This window comes from Camelus ferus, chromosome 1, assembly GCF_009834535.1.
Source record: "Camelus ferus isolate YT-003-E chromosome 1, BCGSAC_Cfer_1.0, whole genome shotgun sequence".
In the NCBI taxonomy this organism is placed as follows: Eukaryota; Metazoa; Chordata; class Mammalia; order Artiodactyla; family Camelidae; genus Camelus; species Camelus ferus.
In genome coordinates this window covers 8,515,693-8,532,206 of record NC_045696.1, presented here as the reverse complement: position 1 = coordinate 8,532,206, position 16,514 = coordinate 8,515,693, and the positions used below count along the sequence as shown (strand labels likewise).

General features: G+C 44.5%; 1 long non-coding RNA gene across 1 annotated transcript in view; it reads left to right on the top strand.

Annotated features, from left to right (window-relative positions):
* The first annotated feature begins 1,127 nt into the window (after positions 1-1,127).
* LOC116660592 overlaps positions 1,128-16,514 on the top strand; it is a 29,261-nt gene continuing 13,874 nt past the window's right edge. The window contains exons 1-2 of the long non-coding RNA XR_004316167.1: positions 1,128-1,138; positions 3,560-3,565. This is a non-coding gene — a long non-coding RNA (uncharacterized LOC116660592). The remainder of the gene's footprint in view (positions 1,139-3,559; positions 3,566-16,514) is intronic.

Here is a 16,514-nt window from a genome sequence, read left to right as displayed (position 1 = left end):
AAGACATAGAGGTAGAGATAGATAGATAGATAGATAGATAGATAGATAGATAGATAGATAGATATGTATCTACCTACACAGACATCAACCAATGTGACTGTGATGGACGTCACTAGAATCCCATCCTTAACTTCACATACAAATACAATGTAACATGACATTGGATAGTAGAGTATGTGGCAGTGTATCGTGTTTTTTTATTTACACCTGTGGATAAATAAAGTGATTGCTTTAATTTTGCATTAACTAAACTCACATAGTGTTTTAAAAGGCCCATTTTAATCGTAACATCTGCATTTTGAACAACATTAGGGTGCTGGTTCAGATGAGCAATTGGCAAGTATCCGCAGTGGGTACAGAGGTACTGACACCATCGTGCTGCTGTTTACACTCCTCTTGCAAAGCTCACATGCTTTCCTCCTGGTGGGGCCTGACACCTGGAAGAAGGCCCATTAGAATGACTTCCATGTCCCTCATGAGAAAGGAGGATTACAGAATGCAAATGGAGTTGCTGGCAGTAAGTAAATGGTGGTCCTGGACAGTGTAAGTTTCAAACAGACTCAGCAAGTAACAGGAATCATGTTTCTCCATCTGCCATCTTTTTGATTAATGTTACTCTTTCCCTTTTTGGCTGCACTGGCTGGAACCCTCAATTTTAGGTAAACATGGATCAGAACAGCAACTCCCCTAACCCGCTTTAACGGATTCAACAATTTTCATCTGAAGTCGGCTTCCACCTGCGTCCCTCGTGAGCCTGCTGGCTTTGGGTGGTGCCTGCTTCCACACCCACGGAAGGGCCGTCTGAGTGGACAGCAGCTGGGCCTAGCTGGGCCTTTGCTGCCTGTTTTCATGGTCTTTTAAATTTTTAAGTCGGGGCCTTCAGACTACATTGCCCTCTAACTTCCCTCTGTTTCCTACCCTCGCCTCACTGATCCCCCACACTCACCGGAGACTTGGGTTCCTGTGTTTGGATCGTCAGTGTCCATGTGGAGACCTCGGTTCTGTGAGCTTCTCCAGGCTCTTCCACAAACCACACCTGAGTTTCCTCACCAGGACCAGCTTTGACTCTGAAATGGGAAACTGGGATTCTGTGTTTATACCGTCTCCTCCCCTGACTCTCACCTGTGCTTCCGTTCTGGTGTTTCCACCTCCTGCAGGGCTTCTCCTCTGCATCTTCACTGGTGTCTGGAACCTCTCCCTTCCTCCTGACTCCGCCCTCATCCTGATAACATGTTCTAATTCTAATACTTTATGAAACAAGAAAGGCAATTCTCTGGGTCTGGACCCCAAGTTCCTTTCTAGCTCTATCCCTTCCCTTCCCAGTGAAATTTCTTGAAGGAATAGCTTACATTTCTCTCTCCTACTCCCATCCTCGCCTTCGTCAATGCCACCACAACCATCCCATGAAACCGCTCTGGCCGAAGTCCCCAGTGCCCTATTAATTTCCAAATCCAATTGAAACATATCTGTCTGTCTTTTTCTCCATCCCCTGTGGCCAGGAATTCCCATTTCTGCAACATTCTCACTGCACAAATTCCTGAATTCCCAGATCCGTGGTAGCCACATCGTAAGCCATTAAAGATTTCTCTTCCTCCATCTGTTCTTTTTCCTTATTTTGAATGTTTTTTAAATGATGAGCTATCTCAACCATTCATAAAAGTACAGAAAAGAGTAAGTGCATCTCCACTTCTCTTATTTTCTCATCCTTTACAATTGTTCCTGGTGGCCTCATCCATTGTTTTATGCCCTCTTCCCCCTGCTAGTGTTAACTATGAAATCTTTTCCCTGTCTTCCTCCTGACCTGTGAGTCTGTGTCCTCCCGCCTCCGGCCACCCCCACTAGGATGTCCTACAGGCCACTCAACTAAGCTGACCTCTTCACCACCCACCAGCCTGCTGTCCTCTTTTATTATTTGCCTTGGTGATTATCTGTCAGCCAAGTTGGATAACAGAACACTTCTAGCAAAGTTCTTTTTATCACATCTCAGAAATGTCTTCACACTCTCTCTCCTTCCACACCCCAAACATGGCTTTAGTTCAGGCTTTTATCATTTCTTAATTGGATTTGGTATAACGGTCTCTTCATTAGCCTGGCCCTTCAGTCTTGCCCCAGAATCTTCCAAACCAGTCTCTACCCATCGCTAGCAGATTTTTTTCTTTATACAATTAAATATCTCATCATGTCACTCCCTTACTTAGAAGGCACTGGTCTCCCTCCTTGAACTTATCATAAGGTCAAGACTGTAACATGGGTACCAGGTCCAAATGATCAGTCTCCACTGCCCACTCACAGACCCTCTGCTGTTCCAAGGTGGTTGCCCTCTCCCTCCCAGAACGCCGCTCTCCTCGGTTCCCCCGTCGGCCGCCGCGCTAACTCTGGGTCTTCCTTTAAAACTCAGAATCTTGAAGTGTCTCCTCCCCTGGATCACATTAACTAGGTCTCGGGGTCAGGGACGGCACTGCTCCCCTGTGCGTGCCTCCTCGCCACTCTCGCCACACTGCTTCTGCCACTGGCATGTGTGTCTCCATGACCCACCTGTGTGCCCCTCCAAAGCAGGACTATTCTGATCTCTGCATAACCAGAATTTAGTGCATTTCCTAGCACTGAGTACTCGGTAAGTAGCCAACATCTCCTGACTCAAGAACTTGTTCACATGCACAGAGATGGTGTGCTGGGACTTAATAGAAAATCAGTAAACCAGCCAATGGTTGTAAAAACCCCACTAAGGGCATAGTGTTTAGTATAAATTAAAAAAACATTTAAATTCAAGAGCCATAATTTCAGCTGCTTTAAAGCAAGTCAAAGGAAGTTAGGATTATAAATTACTCCCATGTCCTTGAAAGCTATGAGGAACCAATAGCAGATAATCAAATGTTCACTTAAGAGGTGGAACGGTTGTCTTGGCACAGAAAACTGGGTATTCCTGATTGAGGTGATCCAGTGATGGTAAGCCTTTATCCTGGGGCATAACTCTGACATTGTTCACACTGCGCCACCATGTGACTGGGCAGGTGAGGGGTGGAGGACGAGAAAGGAGGGCAAGACTTAAGTTGAGGACCACTGCCCCAAGTGGCTGAGAATTAAGGTCCCCTGAGCCCCAGAGCCCAGGGCGGCCACGGACTCTCCTCTTCATATCACAGAATATGTATTACCATCCCTCAACAGCCTTGCTGAGCAGAGCACCCCCATCACCCAAAGATGACCTACTTCCTTTCCTTTAATTAATAAGGTTGAGCTTGTAATTTACTGAAAGTGAATATGTTATTATTATAGGTTCCCCAGAGACAGAGACCCACATGACCTGGCTGTTCTCTTTTTGTTCATGCCTGTGTCCATTCTCTGCCCTTCTTCCTGCTCAGGGTCCCAGGTGGCTTGAACGTTTCCAATGAGCTTCCTTACCCTGTGATTTCTGGTTGGGTTCTGACAATGTGAGCCTTGGCAGGAGATTCAAGTTGGAGGAGAGAAAGACCGAGACATCTACTTCTTCTACGCCTTCTCTGCCAGCCCTCGGTTTTGCCAGTGGCTGCACTCCTCTGCCGGTAGCCCCAGCTGGCATCAGGGAGGTGTCTCCCACAGATCTTATCTCCTACCCCTGCTCCTTTAGGCCCAAGGGCACCAACAGATTCCCTCTGATGCTCACCCCTGGGTGAACCACCTTCTTGGTTCCTTTACCCCTTGACTTCTGAAATAGTCTCTTCAATGAACCCTTGGAGTGTGCCACCCCTTTTCTGCCAGGAGCCTGATGGGGAAAAGCTCCCTGGCTCCATCCCTCACCATGAGCCTGACTGTAGTAGCCACAGCGCCTTCAAGGCAGTTGCGCTCGGCACTGTGGTCACTGGGAAGACAGAGCTCTCTGACGGTCAACCTTGATCCCCAAATCCCTTCCCCCATTGTATTAGTCATATTTCTCCAGAGAAACAGAACTAATAGGATACTTAAGGAATTATCTCATGCAATTATAGGGACCAGCAAGTCCAAAATCCATAGGGCAAGCTGGCCGACGGGAGACTCAGCTAAAAGTTCATGTTGCAGTCTTGAGTCTGACAGATGGAAACTCAAGCAGAATTTCTACGTTGCAATCTGGAGGCAGAATTGCTTCTGCTTTGGGGAACCCCAGGCTTTGCTCTTAAGGCCTTCAATTGATTGGATGAAGCCCATCCCTATTATGGAAGATAATATGCTTTATTAAAATCAACTGACCGTAGACGTTAATCACATCTAAAAAACTACATCCACAGCAATGTCTAGACTAGCATTTGACCAAACAACTGGTCACCACAGTCTAGCCAGTTGACACATAAAATTAATCATATCACTCATCCACCACATGCATCCAGTTTCTTTCGGATAAGGAGGTTCTTCTTAACCTCAAAAGGTAATAAGGACTTAGAACGATTTGTATCCACTTGTAGCCTCTGATTTAGGAGGTGAAATAACAAAAGCATCTTCATGCTACCGGGGGAGACCACCCAAAAAGCCAGCAGGCTCTGCACAAAGCACAACCCTCTTACTATTTTTTTTTTATTGACACTGATTGGCTTGTGCTTGAAACTGCCCAAGAAATTTAGAAATATGGACAATAGGATTAGAAGGAGTTTGAACTATGACCCAAGAGATCAAACACTGACAACTTGGTATGCTAAACTATATTAAAATGTATGACTTTGAAAGAAACAATCAATATTTTCTTCTGTTTGTGAACACCCTGCACTGAATGATAGTGAGAAATAAGCAGCCTGAGAATGGAGACGTACCCTAAGGATTTCCATGGCTTCGAGTCTTCCAGAGAGGCTGTCTGTAGAAAGGGAAAAGGTGAAGTGCTTCTAGAAAGAACAGCTGAGACATCTGTTTGTTTATTTTAAAACCAAGGGTGTATTTATAAATTACTTATGCCTTAAAAACCACATGACTGCCACTATGGACCTGACCCAAGACACTCTTTTAAGTACAAAATACAGCTGAAAACCCAGCTTCCTCGTAGCCTGGGTGCCATGGAGAGTTCTGTCAGGAGATTGGAGGGCTGGGGAGAAAGTCCAGGGTGTTTATTCCATCCATGCCGCAGAGCCATGATGGCTGGACTCATCTACCTGTAGCCACAACAGGAGCCTCTGTCTCCCACATGCACCTTTCCTCCCCTACCCCTTCAGGCTTAAGGGAGGAACCAGCCTCCTGCCAAATGCATCACCAACCCTCCTTGCAACTAACAGAATCTAGGAAAAGCAACGTGCCGAGAACGGAAAAATTTAAGTTCTAGGAGAAATACCAGTCCAGCCAACCCCAGAACTCCTTCAGTCTCCTTCCAACGTGTGCTCTTTTTCTAAAACAAGCTCACCAAGGAACTGGTCACTCTAAGTGCTCCTCTCTGAATCTCTACGACATTTCCCATTTCCCTTCACACTTGTTCTTGTCCCTGCCTCTATCATTTTCTCCTCCTCCTCCTCCTCCTTCTCCCTTTCTCTCCTCCCCTCCTCAGTGGACAGACAGGCTTTCTTAACGGAAAGGGCTGCTTGAACGCAGAGGAACCTCTTCGCCATACGCATCTATTGCAGTATCCCCAGCTGGGGTGCGCCAGTTACAACAAAAAGAATTCAACTGTCTCTTACTCTCTTAGAGATGTTCCGCCAGGAATCACACACACGAGTCCAAGGCCCAGATTTTCTCATCCATGCACCACAACAAAGGACTTTTTGTACGAGAAACAAACACAAAGGGGCTGCCAGACCAATTACACAAACCATTTGCTTCATGCTGTGATTTCTTAACGAAATACAACTCAAAATTTTCTTCTGGCATATCGACATTTTCTTTCCTCTGTGTAATTTTTGTCTTTGCTGATCAAGACTGCTTTGCCTGGCTTTGGTTTACACAGTCATTTTTATGGCCCCCCCCCAACCAGGCAAAGTGAGGACTGCTTGTCCGTAGAGCTTCCAACCTGCTGTGAGAATGAGATGGGAGTTTCCTTGCCTCCTTTTGTGAAGTTGCTACAGCTGCTTAGTAGGTAAGAGCCAACAGAAGCCAGATGTTGTGAAAAGAGGGCAAAATGCAAATAAATACATAAATAAATACATAAATAAATAAATAAATAAATAAATAAATAAATAAATAACCTTCCCCTTCTCTTGATACAGAGAGGCCATCCACCCTATTATCATCAAACAATGCCTCTTCTGGAAAACGCAGTCACTGATGGACATTTGCTGCATGTCAGGTCTCTACATGTGACCGGTCGGCGCCAGAGGTCACTATCTTTCCTTCCCAGGAGGGAACAGAGACTTAATAAGGGATTTCCCCAGCCTTGCACAGCTGATGGGGGTGCTGTGACTCACACTCCTCCCTCAAGTTGTGGAACCCCTCCTTCACGTCCACCCACACCAGTGTGAGTTGGGGGGCCCTCCCCCATGCCCCTGATCTGGGCCATCTTGGGTCAAGTCTTACCCACCGTATGAGATGGTTGGTTTGGTCTCTGTCCGTCCTTCCAGGCTGTGAGCCAGCCGATGTCAGAGAATGTGCCCTTCTCCCGGGGACCCTCAGGGCCCGGCCCCGAGCCTGGCTCACTGAAGGAGAAGTAAACTGTTACTCCAGGAGCAAGTCACCTCCCACCCTGGGTTGAGTCCGGGCCTCTGTCTAACATTGGATCCATGCCCTTCACTGCCAATGGTTGTGCACATCGGTGAATGTGCCTAATTTTGATAATCTGCTTTTAAAAGAATCCTGCCTTTCTTAGCCTAGGAGAGACCAAAGTCCTCTTACTGGGGAATCTTCCTTAGGCAGCAGCAGTGCCGGGCAGACCCCAGGGCGGTGAGGACCCCCTTCACTTCCTCTCCTGCTGGTTTGATAACAGGGCTGAGCCAAAGGCTTCTGAGGGTCCCTCTGTACTCTGCCCCCTGTGACCTGTCTCCATGAAGATTACCTTCTTTTTTAAACCCCTACAGTTTGCTCTTGCTTCAATAATTACACACTGGGCAAATCAGCTGCTTGCCAGCCAGTCCTCCCCACTCCACCCCATCCCCGACGCCTTCCCCAGCACCGTTTCCAGGCTGCATGGCTCCAAACACAACTCACCCAGGAGCTGCTGCAACACCGGGGAGTCCCTACTGGGTCCCTGGACAAAGGAGCCACGGCAAAGAGCGCGCGAGGGAGCAGCGCAAGTCCTCGGTGCTGGGATCGCTGCGAAGCTCCCTCTCCCTTGTGAACAAAAGCAGAATTGGCCTTTTTTTTTTTTTTTACAGTCCCCGGTTGATGATTCTGCACTGGGTGTTACTTTGCTGCAAACAAGCACAAATCCAGCAGGTCCTCTTAAGCACACACAAGAAATCAGAGTTGAAGAAGCACCTTAAATGACTCTGTTAAGTTCAAATACTACTGATTGGTGGGGATCAAAAGGCAAAGAGTCAAACACATGGTCTCTAACCTCCTGAAGTCCAATGTCAAGTACAGATAAGGTTCTGGAGAAGCCACTCAGAACCGAATCACAGGACAAGCAAAATGCTCTAAATTCAAGATGTAAATGCTAGGTTTGAGGGTACAATCTGAGAAACGAAACCAGAGAGAGATTTAAATGAGGTCTTGGAAAGGGAGGAATTACCCAGCTCGCCGGTGACAAGAGGGTATTCCTCACCTGAGCTACAAGGAGAGCCGAAAACAACAAGGTGGGATTTGCAGTTCATCCATTACACAGAGGCCACGGTGGAGAGTAACGAGACAGAAATTTCGAGAGATAGGACCAGCCCATGCACGTCTCTGAATACTACACTATGACATTTAGAGGACTCACAAAGAATGACATCTATGTGCACACGGCCACCGAACAAAAAGCAGAGACAATGGAATGTCTCATGCATCAGAGGTACTCTGCCTAAATTATTTTTGATCTATTGGCACATCTTTTATGATCTACTAAAAAATTAAATTTTTCATTCATCTATCGTATTCAACAAGCACAAGTTGCAAGCCCAGATTATTAATGATGTCAGATCTTGTATTACTAAAACAAATGCATAAAGGTTCCATTTCTGATGACAAAAAGAGAGTCATTTGTTTCAATCATGGAAGACAATCTTATTAAACATTGCCAACTTACTGCCAAGCTGGCTGGTCACCAAAGCACAACTACAGAACAAATGGAATCTAGAGGACTGTCGATCTTCCGACAGTGTCACAGCCCCCAAAATAATAAACTTAGGGAGAGATAAATCTGCTATGACTTGGACACTCTTACTTCTTAATTCTGGAGTCTTTCAAGTTCGGCATTTTCATAATCCTTTCATGGAACGACTAAGCTGTTTCATAAATGCTAGTGAGGATGGGGAGGAGGGTCTTATCTGCATGTAAACCTTACACATACTCAGATCAACCGACTTAATCTTTCAGGAGAGTAATTTAGTAATAAAAACCCTTAAAGGAATGCTTACATCCTTTGACCCAATAATTTCACTTCTCAGTCTAAGGAAATAATCTGGAATGCAGAAATGAATCAAGATTGTCCACTACTCTGTTGTTCTTGATGGTCAAAAACAATGGCGTCAACCGATTTTCTAACAGGAGAGACATGATTTAGTAAAATACGTTCCAGACATGGGGAAAAAACGCTTATGACATGTTACATTTACTCTGTGCTCCTTCAAGTACAGATACACGGTTCCAAGAAAGTGTGCAAATGAGGTTCCCAAAATGGAGACCAAAAGACAACTGCTCCCAAATTTTGACAATGATCCTTTGGATGTTGAGATTTTATGCATCTGTTTTTTTCCTGTTCTTTACTTTAGAACTTTCCAATTTTTCTCAGTGCTCATGTATTAATTTTAAATGCAAACAGAACTCTTCAACATTTCTGAACAGGTTCATCCTAGAAGGCCTTCTAGCTAGGGGGACACGAGGAAGAGCGCAGGGCAAAGAGGGCAGAAAACAAGAAGGGTGGTAGTTCCTATCACAATGGAAAGATAAATGTGTTTGTTTCAGACTTGCCCAGAGGCACCTGGCGGGACTCCCGGAGAATGAGGCCGGGGTGAGCGCGCTGCCCAGGTCCCAGGACAGGCCCAGCTCCTACCCAGAAGGCCTTGAGGTAGGAGAGATAAAAGAACAAAAATATCAGTTTGTTTCAGGGAGACCCAAAAAGAAGAGGGTTTTGTGTCTCAGTTCCTATTTGGATAAAAACACTCCATGGGACGCCCGAGGGCAACATGAGGTGATCCCAGGGGAGCAAAAATAGCAAAGTGAGGTCTGGAGGTTCTAAAGCAGTTCCCACCCCAGGTGTCAACAGCCTGACCAGCAAAGCATAGAAAGATCCAGAAGTAACCGTGAGCCGCAGTGGTGCACAGGCCAAGAACTCAAGTGGCCTAGAGTTGTGACAAAGGGGGGCCAAATGATGACACTGAAGACCAAAGACCCCAACATCAGTGGCAGATGCTGGCACACACCCAAGGCCAGGCAAGCATCACTGTGTTTTTTTAGTTCATCCCTCTGAGCCTCAGACACACAAAGCTGACTTCATCATACTCCTAGTTAAGGGTACCCTCATTTAGTGACACCCTCTCATCCTTCGTTTGTGATTGGTTGACAGTTGACTGACTGATTGATTGCCTTTTATTCCCATTCCCATAGCCATGTCTCTCTCCCACTGTGGGCAGACACCCCATTGTATTTGACTAGTATTTCTGAGTTTGTATGTACCCTGAGAATTATGTGGTTTCAATTTACATAAACAGTAATGTGCTAAAGATGACATTCTGTTCTTACTTTCTTCACTCGGCACTATGTTTTGAAAGTCTGTTCATTCTGCTGTGTTTATGCCTCGGTTGGCATCTGCATAATATTCCCTGACTTGTTACTCATTCTCCAAGCAACAAACACCTCAGATGTGTTCATCTCCAGCTCGGACCCTGCTGCCATGGATATTCTTCTGCATGTTCCACTTATGGACCCTTGTGAGGATTTCCCTGATATGTACCACCAGCAGGGGAATTTCTGGAATATAAGAAACACGCCCACTTCACCTAAGGACTACCCACTGCTTTGAACAGTAGCTTCATAAGCCCCCACTTCTATCAACAACACTTGAGAGTTACTGTTTCCCCACAGAAACACACACACACACACACACACACACACACACTCACACACTGTAACAGCTGCACTAGTCAGTTCCCTCTTCAAGGAAGAACTCGCTGCCCGGCTGCAGGGGCTGTGCTCAGTGGTCAGCCTCCAGCTGTCAGCTCCCGCAGCATCTGCCTCCTTGCAGAACACGTGCTCTCTAACCTCTTGGGCTTGATTATCTGACCAAGGCCACATATAGATAAAAACCTGGCCCCAGGGCTTACCTTCCCAGAGCAGCTCCCAACTGGAGGTGTAAGAGGCCAGCTATTTCAGCCAGATGCCAGCAACCCTGAAGGGTAATTTCTACTCCAGAGCCCCTGGCTGATTGGCTGAGGCTTTGCCCTGCCTGCATCACATCCCAGCTTCCACTGCTCAGTCCAGCATCCTCCCCACTCCTGTTGCAGCTTTGATCCCTCAAAACTCTGTCTCAGTGTCTGCTCCTGGGGCACCCAGCCTGCAACAGCACCACTCACCTGCCCAGTTTTGCCAGGCTGCTGCATAGAAAATAGCCTCTCGTTGTTATTTTAACTTTCATTCCTCTGCTTCCTAATGAATTGGAATGTTTATTAACATAGTTGTTACTTGTTCAGTTCTCCCCTCCTCTGAAGTTATATATTACATCCATTATTCTTGGCTTCTCTAACTTTTTCATGCTAACATCTCAGAATTGCTTGATTATCCCATGTAAGCCTTTCAGTTTTTAGATGTCACAATTATCTTCCTCTCACCTGCCATCTGACTAATAATGATGTCTCTATGAGATTCTAAAATGAACTGGATTCTTAAGCTTGATGTAATAAAATCTACCACGTTTTTACATTTGGCTGTGACGTTGAGGTCTGGTTTAAGAAGACTTCTATCCCTAAGTCACAAAGATATTCTCCAGTATGTTCTTCTATTACTTGTACACTGCTACCTTTTCTGTTTAGGTTTCTAGTTTATCTGGAGCCCCCCTTTGTATGGTCTAAGGCTGGGATTCAGTTTTGCCTTCATTCATCTAGAGAGGAAGTTTTCGTAGTAGCAGGAGACAGGGAGGAGACGTGGCAAGAAGGGGATAACAATCAGCGGCATGACATACTATTTAGAAATATGGGTTTGGCGACCAAACGTAACAGAAAAACAGAAGCAGTTAAAGGTAAAGCATTTGGAGAGGGGGAGGGGCAGAACGGGCAGTAGGGGCGGGGACGCGCCAGGAAGTACTGCTTCTCATGTAAATCCTTTTGTTCTCTTTTGTTACTTCAGTAACTTTTCATAGTTACTATTCAAGTCAATTTTTGAAAAGGCACAATTGTTATCAATCCTTCCCAAGCCGACTCTGATGCCTTGAGTCAGAGACCTCCCCTAGTTCTACTCACACCCCATCAACTCATCGACACATCTCCATTTTAGAATGAGTTCCCGAACACGTCCATCACCCTAGACACTCTTCATGGCACCAAGGGAATGGGATGGGACGCCTGCCAACAGGGAGGGTGGGCTGACTGTCCAGGTGGTGGAGGGAGGCAAATGAACTCACTGTGAGGTGGGGAAGCTGCACGACCTGGCGGGGACGCAGGAGTGCACAGGGGCTGTGAGTTCCTTTCACGTCCCCAGGGGAATGTGCACTGTTTCTGAAAAGAGAAGGGCATATCCTTAATTTATTCCACAGTCATTTATCCGCCTAGGATTACCTGATACTCTTTCCTCCCTCAAAATGAGCCCTTCATACTCTCCCGCAAGCCCAAGTCATCTGGAGCCGCCATATTTGGTTGCAAAGATTCTGTGTGCAAACTCCCTGAAAATGCTCTAGAGTATACACAATAATTCAGTTGTTTCTATATAAGAGACATCACAGTGCTTTGAAAAGGGCACTGGACTGAGAGTCAAGAGAGCTGAATTTTGACCACTACCTATGTGATATTGACCCAGTCCCCCCCTTTCTGTGAGCTTCAGTTTCCTCTAAGAGAATGGGTTACGAGATAGCTTCTAATACCCTTTCTCAATTTTAACAGCTTATGATTCAAATATCTGATTATATTCCTAGAGAATCCCACAGTACCAGAATATCTAAAAAATACATTTTGAACCCAGAAAGTGAATTTCACTGAAATTTACTACCGAGTGAAATTCTTTATTTGTGCATTTGAGTTTGCTTTTAAAATAAGTCCTTTAAATGACATTAATTGATAAACAGTTGAAATAGTTTCAAAATCTAATAAGTGCACATTATGATCCAGCAAGGTTCAATGTGTTCTACTCAGAATAGAGAAATCCTTAACATTTTATTAGATATTCATAATATTGCCAGTTCATTAGAAGCATGTATTATCATACTTCATTCATCTATGGCTCAAAGTTTTGTTATCAACCCAAATATTTGACAGTCTTAAAGGTGAGAGCACTTGTGTGGCTAACCTTCCCTCTTGTGTGCACACAAAACTTCTGTAAGAAGTCTTGCTCATTTCTTACAGTGCAAGCCAGGTATAGCTTCTAATCTTTTGTCAGACCCAGCTGGAAAAATCCCACACTTGATGACTCAACTTTCCATCTCTGGTTGAAGAAAGTCAGGAGATCCAATCTTTTCTTTTTCCAACATTTCAGTTTGTAAAGAAGAAGGACATGGCTTTTTCCACCCTGCAAGGCTCCCAGTTATGGGATGTGGTTGGTGTCACAGGGTACATTTGAACAAATGATGGGCCATTTCCATGAATCCACATATTATTGCTTTTCTACCAAGAAAGGAAAATACTGTAACATTGACCACTTAATATTATAACACTGACCATATCTAACTAAGCCATCGACCAGTTGCTGGGCATTTCATTGCCACAAACAACCTCAGAATAATAAAACCAAAAGCCAATTCAAATACAACCTCAAGGAGAATGCTTTCAATTGAAAAGAATGAACATTTTTATCACCGTCATCACATATCACAAGATTTAGTTCTAAAGCCAGAATGACAACACTGGGGAGACAGAGAGCACACTGCCACTCTGACACGTCCCCAGAACTGCGCTCCACATCGCATCTCCACATCGCATCAATCATCTTCAGTCAGCAGTCCCCACGGCTCCTTCTCAGCACCGCCCCGTCAACCCCAGCGCAGCATTTAATGCTGGCAAGTGCACCTTCCTTCTGACTGCAGCCCCTTCTGGCTTTGGGGTTAACTCTTCCTGACCACTCTTTCATCTACCCATAACCAAATGCTACTGTTCACCAAGGAGCTTCCACCAACTTCTTCACAGTTTTCCAGGGGGAAGTCCATCACTGGTGTGATGATGACTCTGACAACTCTCTACAGAGTTCCAGCACAAAATTTCCAGTTTCCAATTGTATGCTGTCCATCTTGCATTTTAAAATTTAAATACATTTCTTCCCCAACAGATTTCACCAAAAAAATAAAAAAATCTGATCCCTTTTCCAAGTTCTCTTGGTTAATGTCACCATATATTATACCCATTCATTTGAATTTGAAATCTCATAACCATCTTTAACTCTCCTTTTATTCCTGTATCTAATCAGTCACCAGCTCCTGTCAGTACTATGGTCTAAAAAAAAAGTCAAATCTTGATTATTTGAAGTTGAATTAACCATGGTGAAGGCCGAGCAGTGACCTGGGACCCGTTTACCTCCCCAGCCGAGTGAAAGCACTCACTGTTGGCTGACTGATAAACTGGGAAGAATGAACCCAAAATGCAGAAGAGCTGCCTTTGATGTCAGCAGAGAAGAGAGACCAGAACTCCATTTGGCCTGCCTGTCTCAACCTCCTGCCTCCACCCCAGGTGGCAGTCTCTCCAAGACCTGATCAACCCCCAGAGTGGACACTCAGTATCCATCAGCTAAACACAAGCATGTCCCAGATGTCTTCTGTGTCTTAGCCATAGTGGTGCCACCACTAGAAAATCAAGAATTGACGGCAGTTTTTGATCTAATTATAATTAGGAACTAATATCTTCTTCTTCACCATCAATTTCTCACAGTTAATGGAATCTGGACCGTGATTCTAGAGTCATTCCTCTCCTTTATCACTACCATAGCCCCAGTTCAAATCTCCAGCATCTCTCCTCCAGATGATTGCATAGTCCTCCTTGCTTGCAGTCACTCTTCAATCCAATTCAGCCCCACCTTGAAATCCTTCTAAAATACACCCTACATCATATCACTCCTCTGCGGAAGCTTCAATGGTCAACTACAAAACATTGCTTAGATACCACTTACAATGCTAGTATTCCTACTATAGCAGGTTCTTGCTTATTCATAATCCATTTAGAGTAACACAAAAAACCTGACAATAACTTAGAAGTCTACCAACAAGAGAATGTTAAATAAATTCTAGGACATCCAAGATCTGGAACACTAGGCAGTCCTTTGAAGGAATGAGATGGTGGCTAAGATATCCACCATATATGTGCCTATTTTTATGTTTTATAGGCAAATGAAAAATATGAGGAGAACACAAACCAAACAGTTAACCTAGAGCCACCACTGGGGGGTGAGATTGGAGGAGAAAGGAGGCATTTATTCTTATTTTATAAGCTTCCATGTTACCTAAATGTGTCAGAACAAGCTGACAAAGCCAATATAGGGTTTAAAAATACCTTTGTCATCTGAAGGCTTCATTTAGAAACTGTTCTCATTTTATTTTGATTTGGAGTAAATTGATATATATATATATATATATATCCCCCTAAATTTTAACAATATAATGTCCTCACTAGACTGCTAGACTGTGTTCTCATTGAAGGAAGAGTTTGATCCAATTCATCTTGTGTTTTTCCAGAATGCTTTGCATAATGCCTGGCATGTGTTGGGAGATCTCTCTCTCCCTCTCGCTCGCTCTCTCTCTCTCTATATTAAATAAATAAATAAATAAATAAATAAATAAATAAATAAATAAATAAATAAATAAATAAATTTTATATATATATATATATATATATATATATATATATATATATATATATATATATATATATATATAATTTCACTACCAATTTCTCCCAGCTAATGGAACATGATGGAACCTGGACTGTGATTCTAGAATCATTCTTTTGCTGCTCTATAAAGGCCACGCATATGACTGTAGTTTTGCGTAGTTGCATATGAAAAATATATCTGCAACCCACTGAGAGAACAACCTGCATTTCATTATTTTGCTGACAACTCTGCCTTGCTCACTGCTGTGGGAACTCCAAATCACCAAGTGCTCCAAGAAGGACCAGAGTCGTTCGATAGGGAATGGATCATTATGTGTGAAAGGAGGGGCCCAGGCTGGCATCAACGCGCTCACCTGTGAGTCGGGGCCATTTCGGGATCAATGCAGCAGCAGAAAGCCGCTTTCTGTGAGGATGACGATGGGAAACTCAACCTCAGGCTGAGAGAGAGGGCCTCAGAATCTTTGAGAGGGAAGGAAACAAATTCCAAACCCCAGACCAGCTGGACTGGAAAGGGAGTGCTCATTTTATACACATGTCCCCAAAATCCCGCCCAGAGGGCAAGAAGCATGAGCTGGTGTTTAACTAACTATTTAAAATCTCATAGAGGCCAAAGGGGTGCCTCAGACAGGAACAAAGGAGAGCAAGCCTGGCCTTGGCCCGTGACAGCTGATTTCTCTCCCAGACCCCAGGTAACTGAAAGGCGGAAAGTCTGGAAACAGAATCGAACATGTCTAATCTCTTCTATAACAATGTTCTTATTTTAACCTGTGTCATCAGGGGAAATGGCTGAAAATAGTGACAAATACAACATCAATAAACATAATAATAATTGATTTTCCAGAGATGAAAAATTTGAAATTAGTGGCCATTTCCCCCCAGAGCTTTGGTTGATTAATTTAATGTTCATCTGAATCTTTCAAAGGTATCCTCTTTCTGCTGATCTGCTCCGCCACGCTTTGTGATGGGCTTTGTGGCCAGGACTCGGTGGCTGCAGTATATTGCACAGCGCTGCAGTTTTAAAAAGAACCCTGACTGGTGAAGGGTGGCTGCCGCCAACAGCAACAGCGAAGAAAATGAAGACACATAAAGCGAGTAAACTTCCAGAGACTGGGATTTCGGGGTTTTCACACAGGATATAAGTTTGATGACTGTGCTACGCACCATTTCTCTGACTTAAGTATTCAAGAAACAGATTTTGAGAGTTTCTACCTGTACTCCCCAGCGCACCCAACTTGCACTGAATTAATTCAGAAATTTCAGCACAAAGATGAGATTCAAGTGACTGTTTTCCTTGCTCCCTCCCTCCGTCCTTCCCTCCCTTTCTTCCTACATTTTCCCTTCTTCCCTCCCTTTTCTTCCCTCTTTTTTCCCCCCTTTGCTGTGATCTGAGTGTGTATGTCCCCCCAGATTCATATGTTGAAATCCTAATCTGCAAAGTGATAGCACTGAGAGGTCAGGCCTTTGGGAGGTGATCGGGTCACGAGGGTGGAGCCCTGGTGAATA